The 12,936-nt window shown below is 44.8% G+C and overlaps 1 protein-coding gene across 1 annotated transcript in view; it reads right to left on the bottom strand.

The window, feature by feature from the left end:
- Positions 1-12,936, bottom strand: part of sesn1 (sestrin 1) — a 69,927-nt gene that overhangs the window by 51,725 nt on the left and 5,266 nt on the right. The gene's annotated exons all lie outside the window — the stretch shown is intronic.

The raw sequence follows: 12,936 nt of genomic DNA, 5'->3' as shown, positions 1-12,936 counted from the left end.
CACACACAAAAGAACAAACATCCCTCTCTCAGCAGTTACTTCCCTCGTCCCTCTCCGCGGTTGATTTATGTAATAGAAAGTCATTACAGGAAGAGCCCTCAAAATATTTGAGTGTTTCTTGAAACTGACCCCAAATCTGTTCCAAAAAATTATTCTCATGAGCATAACAAACCTTAATTCCACAGATGTTATTAAATGACAACATAAATGATCCAATATGACAACTAGCTTGCTACAGGCGAAACCAAAAAGACTCGGTTGTTCTGTCATGTGTGTGTTTGCATTTGCTGAGAGAACTGATGAGAAATATTAGTGAGGAAAGAATGGGTGATGACAGCATGTTTCTCAGATGACCACCTGTACACAGAAACACACATGCAGTGCATTCGGAAAGTATTCAGACCACTTGACTTTTTCCATTACAGCCTTATTCTAAAATTGATTAAATAAAAATTGTTCCTCAACCTATCATTCTTAAAAAGAAGAAATAGAAGAAGTTCGGAACCACTGAGACTCCTAGAGCAGGACGCCCGGCCAAACTGAGCAAATCAGGGGAGAAGGGCCTTGGTCACCTCACTGACCAAAGACCTAATGGTCACTCTGACAGAGCTCCAGAGTTCCTATGTGGAGATGGGAGAACCATCCAGAAGGACAACCATCTCTGCAGCACTCCACCAAATCAGGCCTTTACGTTAGTGGCCAGACGGAAGGCACGCCTCAGTGAATGGTACATGACAGCCCACTTGGAGTTTGCCAAAAGGCACCAAAAGGAAAGGACTCTCAGACCAAGATAAACAAGATTCTTTGGTCTGATGAAACCAAGATGGAACCCTTTGGCCTGAATTCCAAGCGTAATGTCTGGAGGAAACCTGGCACCATCCCTATGGTGAAGCATGGTGGCGACAGCATCATGCTGTGGGGAAGTGGTTCAGCGGCAAGGACTGGGAGACTAGTCAGGATCATGGGAAAGATGAACAGAGCAAAGTACAGAGGGATCCTTGATGAAAACCTGCTCCAGAGTGTTCAGGGCCTCAGACTGGGGCAAAGGTTCACCTTCCAACAGGACAACAACCCTAAGCACACAGCCAAGACAGCACAGGAGTGGCTTCGGGACAAGTCTCAATGTCCTTGAGTGGCCCAGCCAGAGCCCGGACTTGAACCAGATCTAACATTTCTGGAGGGACCTGAAAATAGCTCTGCAGCGACACTTCTCATCCAACCTGACAGAGCTTGAGAGGATCTGCAGAGAATAATGGAGAGAAACAGGTGTGCCAAGCTTATTGCGTCATACCCAAGAAGACTAAAGGCTGTAATCGTTGCCAAGAAAGTACTGAGTAAAGGGTCTGTATTCATACGTAAAATGTTATATTTCAGTTTATTAAAAAACGATTTGATCCATTTTAGAGTAAGGCTGTAACGTAACAAAATGTGGAAAAAGTCAGTGTCCGAATACACTGTACGCAGTACTGAAGCTGGTTAGCTTTATAAATCGAATAGATCTAACTTGCGTCATAGGATACCCCTCTGGTTTCATAAGGGGTTCAGTTCCGTGTGTGTTGACTGCAACAACAACTGAGAAACACAGACAAGGTGTGGCACGCTGCCAACAAATGATAGATTAGAGCAGGAAAAGTTGTTTTTCCTTCTCTCTATAGGTCTCAGCCTGCCCTGTCCGAGCAATCATCAGAAACTATTTTCCTCCCTCTCCTTTCATCTTCTTTTCTGTGCCTCTCCCGAGATCTTTCTGCCCGACTAGATTTTTTATTTCCCTCCCTCTACTCGGTTATATCCTCTTAACTTTTCATTCCACTTCCTCTTTTGCTGTCTGTATCTCACTTGCCCCTCTCCCTCTGCTTTCCTCTCGTCGGCCTCCATGCTCCTCCTCGTCCTCTCCCTGTGCTTTCCTCTCCTCCTCTCCCTGTGCTTTCCCTCGTCGGCCTCCATGTCGGCCTCCATGCTCCTCCTCCTCTCCATGTCCCTCTCCCTCTGCTTTCCTCTCTCCTCTCCCTCCCTCTCGTGGCTCCATGCTCCTCCTTCTCTCCTCTCCCTGTGCTTTCCTCTCGTCGGCCTCCATCGGCCTCCATGCTCCTCCTCCTCCTCTCCCTGTGCTTTCCTCTCGTCGGCCTCCATGCTCCTCCTCCTCCTCTCCATGTGCTTTCCTCTCGTCGGCCTCCATGCTCCTCCTTCTCTCCTCTCCATGTGCTTTCCTCTCGTCGGCCTCCATGCTCCTCCTTCTCTCCTCTCCCTGTGCTTTCCTCTCTCCCTGTCTTTCCTCTCGGCCTCCATGCTCCTCCTTGTCCTCTCCCTGTGCTCTCCCTGTGCTTTCCTCTCGGCCTCCATGCTCCTCCTTCTCTCCTCTCCCTGTGCCTCCATGCTCCATCCTCCTCTCTCCTCTCCCTGTGCTTTCCTCTCGTCGGCCTCCATGCTCCTCCTTCTCTCCTCTCCCTGGCCTCCATGCTCCTCCTTCTCTCCTCTCCCTGTGCTTTCCTCTCGTCGGCCTCCATGCTCCTCCTTCTCTCCCTCTCCCTGTGCTCCATTCCTCTCGTCTTTCCTCTCGGGCCTCCATGCTCCTCCTTCTCTCCTCTCCCTGTGCTTTCCTCTCCCTGTCGGCCTCCATGCTCCTCCTTCTCTCCCCTCTCCCTGTCCATGCTTTCCCCTCTTTCCTCTCGTCGGCCTCCATGCTCCTCCTTGCCTCCATGCTTTCCTCTCGTCGGCCTCCATGCTCCTCCTTGTCCTCTCCTCCTCTCCCTGTTTCCATGCTCCTCCTTCTCTCCTCTCCCTGTGCTTTCCTCTCGTCGGCCTCCATGCTCCTCCTTGTCCTCTCCCTGTGCCATCATTACACGACAAACAGCATTGTTTCCAAACATTTTCAGCCTAATGTAAACTTTGTCCTCCGAGATCTGAAATGGAATTTTGAACCCGGGTTCTGATGCTCTGTTGTGAACACCAGTTACATAAGCCCGCAGTAAGCCTTCACACCCACTATAAAGCTCTTACAAAGCTCCACTGTTCACCACCTCAGCATTAGAACCAGCACCACCTAATCAATCCATGATGACGTGGGTTGGATGCAGTCTCTCTCGTCTTCTTTGAGGATGGATGCCCGTCATATTCCATTCCTGAACTTGTCATCAATTGTAGGATATAGGGCTGATCCATACAAACTGTAGACTATCCATGGGGAAACTCACTACACTAGTCTGTACTTTCAAGCGCTTGATGTAACATCAATCATGATCAGTGGTGGTGTCACAAATTCTACACGTCCACCACCTCTACCAGCTCAGCTAAAATCCAGGCCATCTGTGGACAAATAATAAGACAAACTGAAGGGATTTCTCTAGTGTGGCAAGGGGTCATGGTTAGGATAGGACAAAGAGGGTTTGGTTTAAGATGAAACCCTGTTTAACCACCTCCTAAGACTTTAAAACCTGTGTATTCACACAATGTTCTCTAGATAACTACCGGTCTCCCTCTCTCAGACAAAAATGATAAGACATGCTATCCTGATGACTGTGCAGTAACAGTATGTACTGTAGCTAAGAGTAGGTCAGTCGTCGTGCCGACAGTGGTGTGAGGTAATCTGTGCATTATTTGAGTGGTTGACTGGTGGAGCCGAGGGCGTGTCGTGTTGTGAGGGACCCGGGACTCAAACACAGAGGGAGAAAGAACATGATGAACAGGACGTTATGTTACCTCAGTAATGGCTGTCCGGTTCATCATCATCATCATCAGTTAGAATGAGGGATAGAGACCCGAGTCAGACTTTCTGCTATGTTTAAAACTGACCACCTACTGCTAGGACATCAGCACTAGTGGTTCACACACACACACACACACACACACAAAATAAACAACGACCATGAGTGGATGTGGAAGAATAGGCAATCAACAGATCCTCAAATACATGCACACGTGTTTCATACCGCTGAGATGTGGTTTCCGTAATCCCCCCTCATCTTCACATTTTTAATAACCGCTGACTTTAGAAAAGAGGAACACTCATATTTCCTCTTTCAAAAAGAAACACGTGTGGGTTCTGTCTACTTGGGCAGATGTCATAAAGAGACAACACTCACGTGTGCCACCACCCAGTCTAGTGTAGGGTAGGGAGGTCCCAAGGATCAAGGATAGCACTGACCATTTTGGTACAGTGTCAGATGTCCCACGCTCCACTCCCACAACAAATACTGAGAAAGACTGGAGGAAAAATACTGAACAACAACATCCATATTAAGGCAAAGTCTTTACAGTGTTTCAAGGCTTAGGCCTACAGAAAGGTGAGAGCACGTCATTGTGCAGAGTACAATCCCTTCAAGGGCTTATAGACCAAGCCTTAGACAGTAGACAAACACAAGGATCAATCTAAGAGACCGTGAACTTGAAATTTAGCAAGTCGTATTGTCTGAATGAGTAGTTCTCCCCTTCTCACACACACACACACACACAGGGCCGTTTCCCAGTCACAGATTAAGCCTAGTATTGAACTAAGAAGATTCTGGGAAACCAGCCCTCTGTACACTACCAGTCAAAAGTTTTAGAACACCTACTCATTCAAGATTTTATATTTGAGATTCTTCCAAGTAGCCGCCTTGCTGACAGCTTTGCACACTCTTGGCATGGGCTCCGATATACGTTTTAGTTTGAAACGATCCAGTGAGATTCGGTTTGATTAGAGAACGAATCGATGTGATTCAGTGCTATACGATTCGATGCACTAACATTTGTTGCAAACACACATTTATTTTCCATTCTAAATTAAAATCTGCTGAAGATGGAGCTCATGAGCTGGGCCTCTCTGAGCTGGTCCTCTCTGAGCTGGTCCTGGGCCTCTCCGAGCTGGGCTGGGCCTCTGAGCTGGGCCTCCTCTGGGCCTCTCCGAGCTGGGCCTCTCTGAGCTGGGCCTCTCGAGCTGGGCCTCTCCGAGCTGGGCCTCTCTGAGCTGTGTGCCTCAAATGATGTCCTACTAGCTGGGCCTAGGCACCTGATCTGAGCTGTGTGTGTGCAAATGATGTATACTATGTAGGCACCTGATCTGAGCCATAAGGGAGATTAGACATCTACCACCCCACTACCACTATCAGATTAGAGCCATAAGGGAGACTAGACATCTACCACCCCACTACCAGATTAGATATCTACCACTATCAGATTACGGACAATGTAGCCTGTTTTTAGTCCCCCACTTTGATTCTGAAATCACCATCATCCACTAATTAACTTTTTGCAGGTTAAGTGTTTGAGTTAGTAATGCATCAATAGTTATAGTTTACAAATGAGTTCCAACATAGCCAATGAAAATATAGCACAATTTTGGATTTCACTCCCAATCAAATGGCTATGACCTTTCTGAAGATTAGTTGGCTTCTTTTCTCCTCTCGCTTTGGGCTTGCAGTGTGCCGCACAAACGGGATTCCTCATTATTAAATGATCAACTTCACCCTGTATATCGAAAAATGACCATATACACTGACGTTTAAAGCAAAACTATCAACTGTTGATGGTAAACCTGAACAATCAGGATACAATCTATTGTAAGCCCTGTTCAGCAGGTAAAGCCAGATGGGAGTTGTCTCCAGTAGGTTACATTTATTCCGCTAAAACATCATTTTCAACAGCACACAGAGAAGAACCACCTAGCAAATGACATAGGTTGTCACTCAACAAATAAAGCCTAATATTGCGCAGGCCATTTTAGCATTTGAATGCTGAAGGTGCCGTGCAGATGTGCAAGATCAGGAACAGGCTGCCTACCTGGCGTTGGTCAGCGTGAGAAGCTGGGCACAGTGCGCAGTTTGACTAGGCTACTAATTTCCCTAGGGTTGTGCGGAATGAAAAATGACTTGTACATCAATGACTGTCAACACAGTTACATGCTTAGTTCAACACTGAAGGAGAGGACCCTTTGGTTATCACAAAATATGAGGTATTTTTGGAAGGTAGAAAGAAGGTAATATGAGCAAAACATTTTAGTGGCAGAGTTACCTGGCAGAGTTACCACAAAACCAGGACCCCTAAAGCACACCTGGCACCCTCACTGTGTGCATACTTGAACTAGACCTACATAAGGGCGTAAAATAAGAGATCATCAAATAACACCCAGCCTAGGCCCTAAATAATAAACCAGGCACCAGATTTACTATCAAGCTTCAGACCAACCAATATATGCAGGGATGTAATCAACACACCAAGCCCATCAGCTCCTGACTCCTGAACAAGAACTAGGCTAAATCCCAGTCAGAGGCCTTGGAGTTGTTAACCAATACAGCCTACATCAGCATGGGGTCTGGAGACCAGCCATTGACCTATTCATGCTTTGCCACCTGATCCTTCGATGCCTCTCAAGCATGCATGTCTTACAAGATAGACAAAGATACCGTACACATACCCAGAGATAGAAGAGAGGAGAAGATGAGAGAGAAAGACACAGGGGATGTTTGTTCCTTGGCCAGGGCAGTAAGGAGAATTATTGTATTTTTTTAATTTTAAAAATTAAAACAGGCATTGCTTGCATTCAGTTCAGTGCATGGAAAATTCCAGGTCTTGCCAGAGCATGGGGGTGAAGAGTGGATGTCTGGCGCCCTCTAGTGCACAGATATACTATGCTACACATTATTGTAGTGGTGTAAGCCTAAATATTATAATGGTTTGGTTATGTCTAAAGAATACAATGTGGAGTTTGAAATCCAGTAAAAAGAAAGTGGAAATCTATTTTTATTTTAAATCCATGGTGCATTGGAGTTGTTAACCAATACAGCCTACATCAGCATGGGGTCTGGAGACCAGCCATTGACCTATTCATGCTTTGCCACCTGATCCTTCGATGCCTCTCAAGCATGCATGTCTTACAAGATAGACAAAGATACCGTACACATACCCAGAGAGAGGAGAGAGAAAGAGACACACAGGGGATGTTTGCTCCTAAGATCCTACAATTGTTCATTCATGCATTCAATCAAATTAAATCGACAACAGGTGGGCTGCAATCTGATCTTTGTCAAACAGCATGGGACTAAAAACACTGCAGTGTGGTTAGATGTGTGTACCCTTGCTGCAATGACTACAATTTTATTCTGCAGGATGGTGGGAGGGTGTGTGTCTCTTTCTCCATGCCTTTCTGTATCCCTCGATCTCTCTCTCATTCCCCTTTCATCACTTTCTCTGTGTGTGGGTGAGAGAGGGGTGTGCACTGCACTGCAGTTGTGGGGTTCTGGTAGTTTTCCACTGGAGGTAGTTGACTGAATACAGAGACATTTAGTTCAGTGCTGTTAACCCTTCTCTATCCCTTTTCTCGCTCTCCTTTATTTATACATTCTCTTATTTTGCTCTCTCCTTTTAATTCTTCCTCTTTCTATCCCCCACTCTTCTGCCAGAAATAAGCCCAGGCCAGCCTCTTGGTAACAGTGCCAACTGGCCACCCTATCATGTCCCTCATACCACTGGTGCCATGGTGACTGCCCGCTCTCTGTAACACCCCATTCACCCACCTCAGCCTCCCTCCCCCCACGCCAGTATTAAAAGCACTATGGCTAACCATTAAGAGAAGAATAGAGAAGGAGAACACAAAACAGTCCAGCAATCAGAAATACATATACTCAGGTCTTTAATATTATAGTAAACTGTGCTGGTATGTAGTGGATAAGAAGAGCGTTTATTATTTTCAGTCAATCCCATTGGCTTAATGACCTAGTTCCACACTTAGCACACCCCCCCCTCCCCCATTCTCATGCCCCTCTCTCTACCTCCACTCTTACCCTCTCCGTAGTCTGCACTGGCACAGCAAAGGTGGGATGCATTGTGGGACTCAGGAAGGGGGTAGGTCTTCGGTGGTTGGATTTTGTGTGTGTGGCGGTGCCCTTTTGATGACATTGCTATGGTTACACACGTTCAGAATATAGATCAAGGCATGGAGACAGGAGCATTGGATGTGAAAAACCCACTTATTAGATTATGGTTAATTAACATGAAATGTGAACACATTTCAGCATACAAAAAAAAGCTTTCTACATGCAGGTACAGCAGCCTACATCTGTCAGTACATCTGCCAGATGATCTGATGACAACCCGCTTAGTCTACTGGTCTGGCTTCCTGAGAAACAGCCCCATCTCCCACAGGCCAAGCATTCCAGCTCCCAGGCAGCCCAACCCCCTCAGTCCCGCTACCAGGCAGCCCAACCCCCTCAGTCCCGCTACCAGGCAGCCCAACCCCCTCAGTCCCGCTACCAGGCAGCCCAACCCCCTCAGTCCCGCTACCAGGCAGCCCAACCCCCTCAGTACCGCTACAAGGCAGGCCCAGCAGGCAGCCAGCTGTAAATACAGGGTTTTAGATATCTCTACCCCATTCTACATACAGAGAAACGGGGAAAGGGAGAGAGCATCTCTGTGTGATTAGTGTGCCAAAGGTCGCTGCTGCCTGCAGCCTCTCGCTTTCTCTCCCCCCACCATGCAATTTGTCTGCTCAAAAACAAGGTCAATCTCCCATAATCCAGGACAGGGCTCAGAACTGCGACCAGAACACTTGCATTTGTGACCCTTTGACTTGGCAGAGCGACCACAACTTTTAATGTAGCCGGTCAAGTTAGTTTTGGGTTCACAATGTTAAACGTTTCATTAACAAGATTTACTCAAACAGTGATGGGTACGAAACCAGGTATTCAAAAAGTTTAGTCCGAAGTCTTGGTTAAATCTTCACGATGCGCATTTCAGTCATCATGCACGATTGAATTATAATTTCTAAAGGCTTTCCCCAAAAATTTTCCCAATTAAATGTTGACTGCAAAATAGGGCTACCTGGCAGAATGATATCAGAATGATGTATCAATCGCGGGGCATTTGTTCATCAAACTCACATGTCGCCTACACTGTATATGGTAGCCACTGGCATAGCACACCCCCACAGCCCCCTGGAGGTCGGGCCCCCCAGATAGCATATCAACATGTCATTCTTTTTTTTTAATTAAAGGAAATTACCTTTAAACTGCAACATTTTCTCTCAGCCTCTTGACAAAAATGTACAAAATAGCATGAGACTAGCTATAAAACCTACAGTACAAACACAAAGCTAGCCAAACAACTGTCTCTTGCTAGGTGGACAATTGATTTAAAAGGGTAACTACACCCTGCACCTTTATTTTATTTATTGTTGCCAGACGTGCGATTTTGAGAGTGAAAACCTGACAACAACCAAAACTAGGAAAACTAGTCCAAATTGAATTTACCAAAAGATCAAACTGATTTTATAGGGCCCTACAACTACAGAGTGACTGTTCAAAAATCACTAACAATAACACGCCTTTTTAGGTTTTATTTTTCCTACAAAGAGTCAATGTAAATATGATATTGTCAAGTTAAAATGTAATTGTGTGTGTTTGAAGGAAAGGTCATTATAGGCTATAAGCTACTTGCTCAGCCCACAAAGTAAATATAACATAAAATGATGCGAGCATCCCGGGCCAGTATTCTTTTCATTCAGGCCTGTGACAAATGTATCTGAATGTCAAGCCCGACAAGGGAATACTAATTTAATATTGCGTTGCACCCCCTTTTGCCTTTAGAACAGCCTCAGTTCGTCAGGGCAGGGACTCTACAAGGTGGAGAAAGCATTCCATAGGGATGCTGGCCTATATTGACTCCAATACTTCCCACAGTTGTTTCAAGTTGGCAGGATGTCTTTTGGGTGGCGGACCATTCTTGATACACACAGGAAACTGTTTAGCATGAAAAACCCAGCAGTGTTGCAGTTCTTGACACACCATACCCCATTCAAAAGGCACTTAAATCTTTTGTCTTACCCATTCACCCTCTGAATGGCACACATACACAATCCATGTCTCAACGCTAAAAAAAAAACCTTCTTTAAGCAGTCCCTTCATCTACACATCAATAAGCGCCTATAGTTTTCACCTGGATTCACCTAGCGAGTCTGTTACAGAAAGAGCAGGTGTTCCTAATGTTTTGTACACTCCGTGTAGGTCAGGTCATTATCGTCGCACAGAGGAGAAAAATTGATGCGACCAAATCATGTGAAGATGCTGTCAACTGAAAAAGCTAGTAGCACCAGTCCCACCAGCATAAAAAGCTAGTAGCACCAGTCCCACCAGCATAAAAAGCTAGTAGCACCAGTCCCACCAGCATAAAAAGCTAGTAGCACCAGTCCCACCAGCATAAAAAGCTAGTAGCACCAGTCCCACCAGCATAAAAAGCTAGTAGCACCAGTATAAAAAGTTAGTATAGAAACCTGCGGGAGTCCCAGACCACCGGCTTCTCTTTTCTCTCCATTTCTCTCTATTGATACAGTAAGCAAATACAGGATGACACACACACGAGAGAACGTCCTACCACCATGACGGTACACTAAAAACACATAACAATTCTCTGAAATAATCTCACCATGTCATGCCAAACAAAACTCATCAGGCAACAGTCAAATATAGCAGTAGCTTCCCCCTACCCCCTTTTCAAAGCACACAAAAAGACAATGCATCAGCCTAAAAATCCACTAACCTTTAAAAAGGAAAAACAAGAACAAAAGGGGAAACAAGTTGTAATCGTCTTCTGCCTGTAGGGCCTCCTTGGCCTTTCATGTGAAAGGAGAGAGGCCGGGCCTGACTGCCTGAGCGCCTGACTGTGGTTCTATTCCTGGGTGGAGGGACGCCAGATGGAGCACAGCAGACGAGGCCAGGCCATATCATTAATTAATCACAGGTTTGTGTTTATTACCACGGCTGCTGAGCCATGCTAAAGAAACATAATTGTCTAAATAATGTGTAAAAAAAAAATGTTACGCATCACAGCTGACACTTCCTCCCTTAACTGGCAACAACCTGTGCTATTGCCTAGAAGGCATCGGTTAAAACACTGGCAAGGCTTTTCCTACTAGCATGGTGGGACAGAGGACAGGATACTGTGAATTAGTGTCATTTTTACAACCTTGTGTCAACAAGTCTGGCTTTTTTTAAATCAAATCCAAAATGTGTACCAGCTGTTTGTTAAGAAGCTCAAGCAGATACCAGGAACATGGTAAAATAGGAACAAATCGGTCTTTCTGTAGTTGTTTCTCAGTCAGGTTAGGGTTGCAAAGGGTCGGAAACTTTCCGGTAAATTTCCAGAAATTTTTCTTGGGAAGTAAAATTCTGCAAATTCCCGGGTTTAAGTCATCAAAAAAAAGTTAGCTTATAACAGTGAACCTTTTTTGTGGGATACACAAGGCAATTCTAGATCTTGTGACATATTTTGGTTCAACTATCCCTAATTCAATAGAATTGCAAACCTCTGCACGCACAGTGCACTCTTCCATCACATGTACAGCTGATTCTCAAGATCTTGCACACGAATGAGATGATATTGAGCCCACACTACTACACTGTCTGAGCCAAGGACTACATGCTGTCTGGTCAGTTTTGATTACAATACTGGGTGGGGTGAATATATTTAATATGAGACACATGATTTTTTTGTTAACTAGTAAATAGTGGCCTACAGCAGTGTGTTTAAATCATTTCTAACTTGTTAACAATTTCTGCTAGTTAGTTTTTGCTATCATGTGAGTTTTAGCTTGCTTGAGCCTGCTAACTGAGGAGTGTTAATTCACCTGTTTCCATGCATGTTTCATTTTTTAAAAAAAATACCTTACAAAGGAGTTGTTTAATCTAACTGCTTAACTACTTATCTGTAAATGGAATTGTATTTTTTATTTATTTTTATATATATAAAAAAAAATCTTTACAGGAAAATGCCACAGGCACTATCTAATGTGTGGAGATATTTCACTGCAGCTAACGTAGAAGGAAAAGCTGTGTACATTTGCAAATACTGTGCCAAATCATAAGTGAAAAATGCAACAAAGATGCAGAATCATCTGGCCAAGTGCATAAAGTTCCCTCAGAGCTCACAACAAGCAAACTCTTGAAAAGAAGTAGAGGGACTTTTGTCAGATGCGATGGGGGTTCAATATTCCCTTTCTTTTGTTGTTCAGCGAAATCATCCCATGTGACGACTCAACTCATTGAATTAAAGTTCAATTCGTAACTAAATTGTTTGTTTTTTTCTATTGGAAGGATTTAATAATTTGCAATTATGTCTACTTATGATGAGGTAAAAGGTTTTTGTCTCCATATGATATGGTAAATATATCCAATGCAAAAACATCTACATGGTATTCATATTAATTTGCATATATTCACCTTAATTCCCACGGAAAGTTTCCACCTCTGAATATTCCCCAAAATGTGCAATGCTATTTCAGGTTGGGGGTTAGCGGGTAACAAATGCTTCATAGCATAACTCCGAGACCCCGCACAGCGTCTGTTGTCTAACAATAAGAAAAGTATTCAAATGTATGCTCTCACTACTGTAAGTCGCTCTGGATAAGAGCATCTGCTAAATAACTCAAATGTAGATAGTGGATGAAATGCAGTTCTTAGACTAAGGAACACAGTGACCACACTGAGCTGATCAGTCTAACCGTGCCTTTCATAGACTTTGTATTTTCTCTCTGTGTGTGTAAAGAAGCTGTGCTCCTACATGCATTGACTCAACCACCAATGAAAGCACAACGCTTTAACAAGACCAGCGTGACCTTCTGACCAATGTTGCTTACGTTGACCATGTCTACTGAACTGCCTGGGTAAGCTGTTCTGACCTCCAAGTGTTGACCTCTCTGAACCCCTTATACAGAGCCAGCTTGTGAGAACTCGACCCTCCTGCCCACCCCTACTCCCCCGCAACATGCTCTCCTAACCCTTCACCCCCAGCAGTCTCCAGTACTGGAGGAACACAACACCAGAAAAACCACAGACCGCTCCCTTCCCTGCAACTGTCAACACGCTGTCCTACAAATTCACAAAGGCTGCCTCCTTGGAAAACATAGCACATGACAGCTGCTTGTTTTAGGTCGAAGGCAATTCTGCAACTGGCAGATAGTATGTTAGGCTGCAT

Source organism: Oncorhynchus tshawytscha, linkage group LG18, assembly GCF_018296145.1.
Source record: "Oncorhynchus tshawytscha isolate Ot180627B linkage group LG18, Otsh_v2.0, whole genome shotgun sequence".
Lineage (NCBI taxonomy): Eukaryota > Metazoa > Chordata > Actinopteri > Salmoniformes > Salmonidae > Oncorhynchus > Oncorhynchus tshawytscha.
The sequence above is the reverse complement of the archived record's forward strand: the minus strand, read 5'-3'. Positions and strand labels throughout refer to the sequence as shown.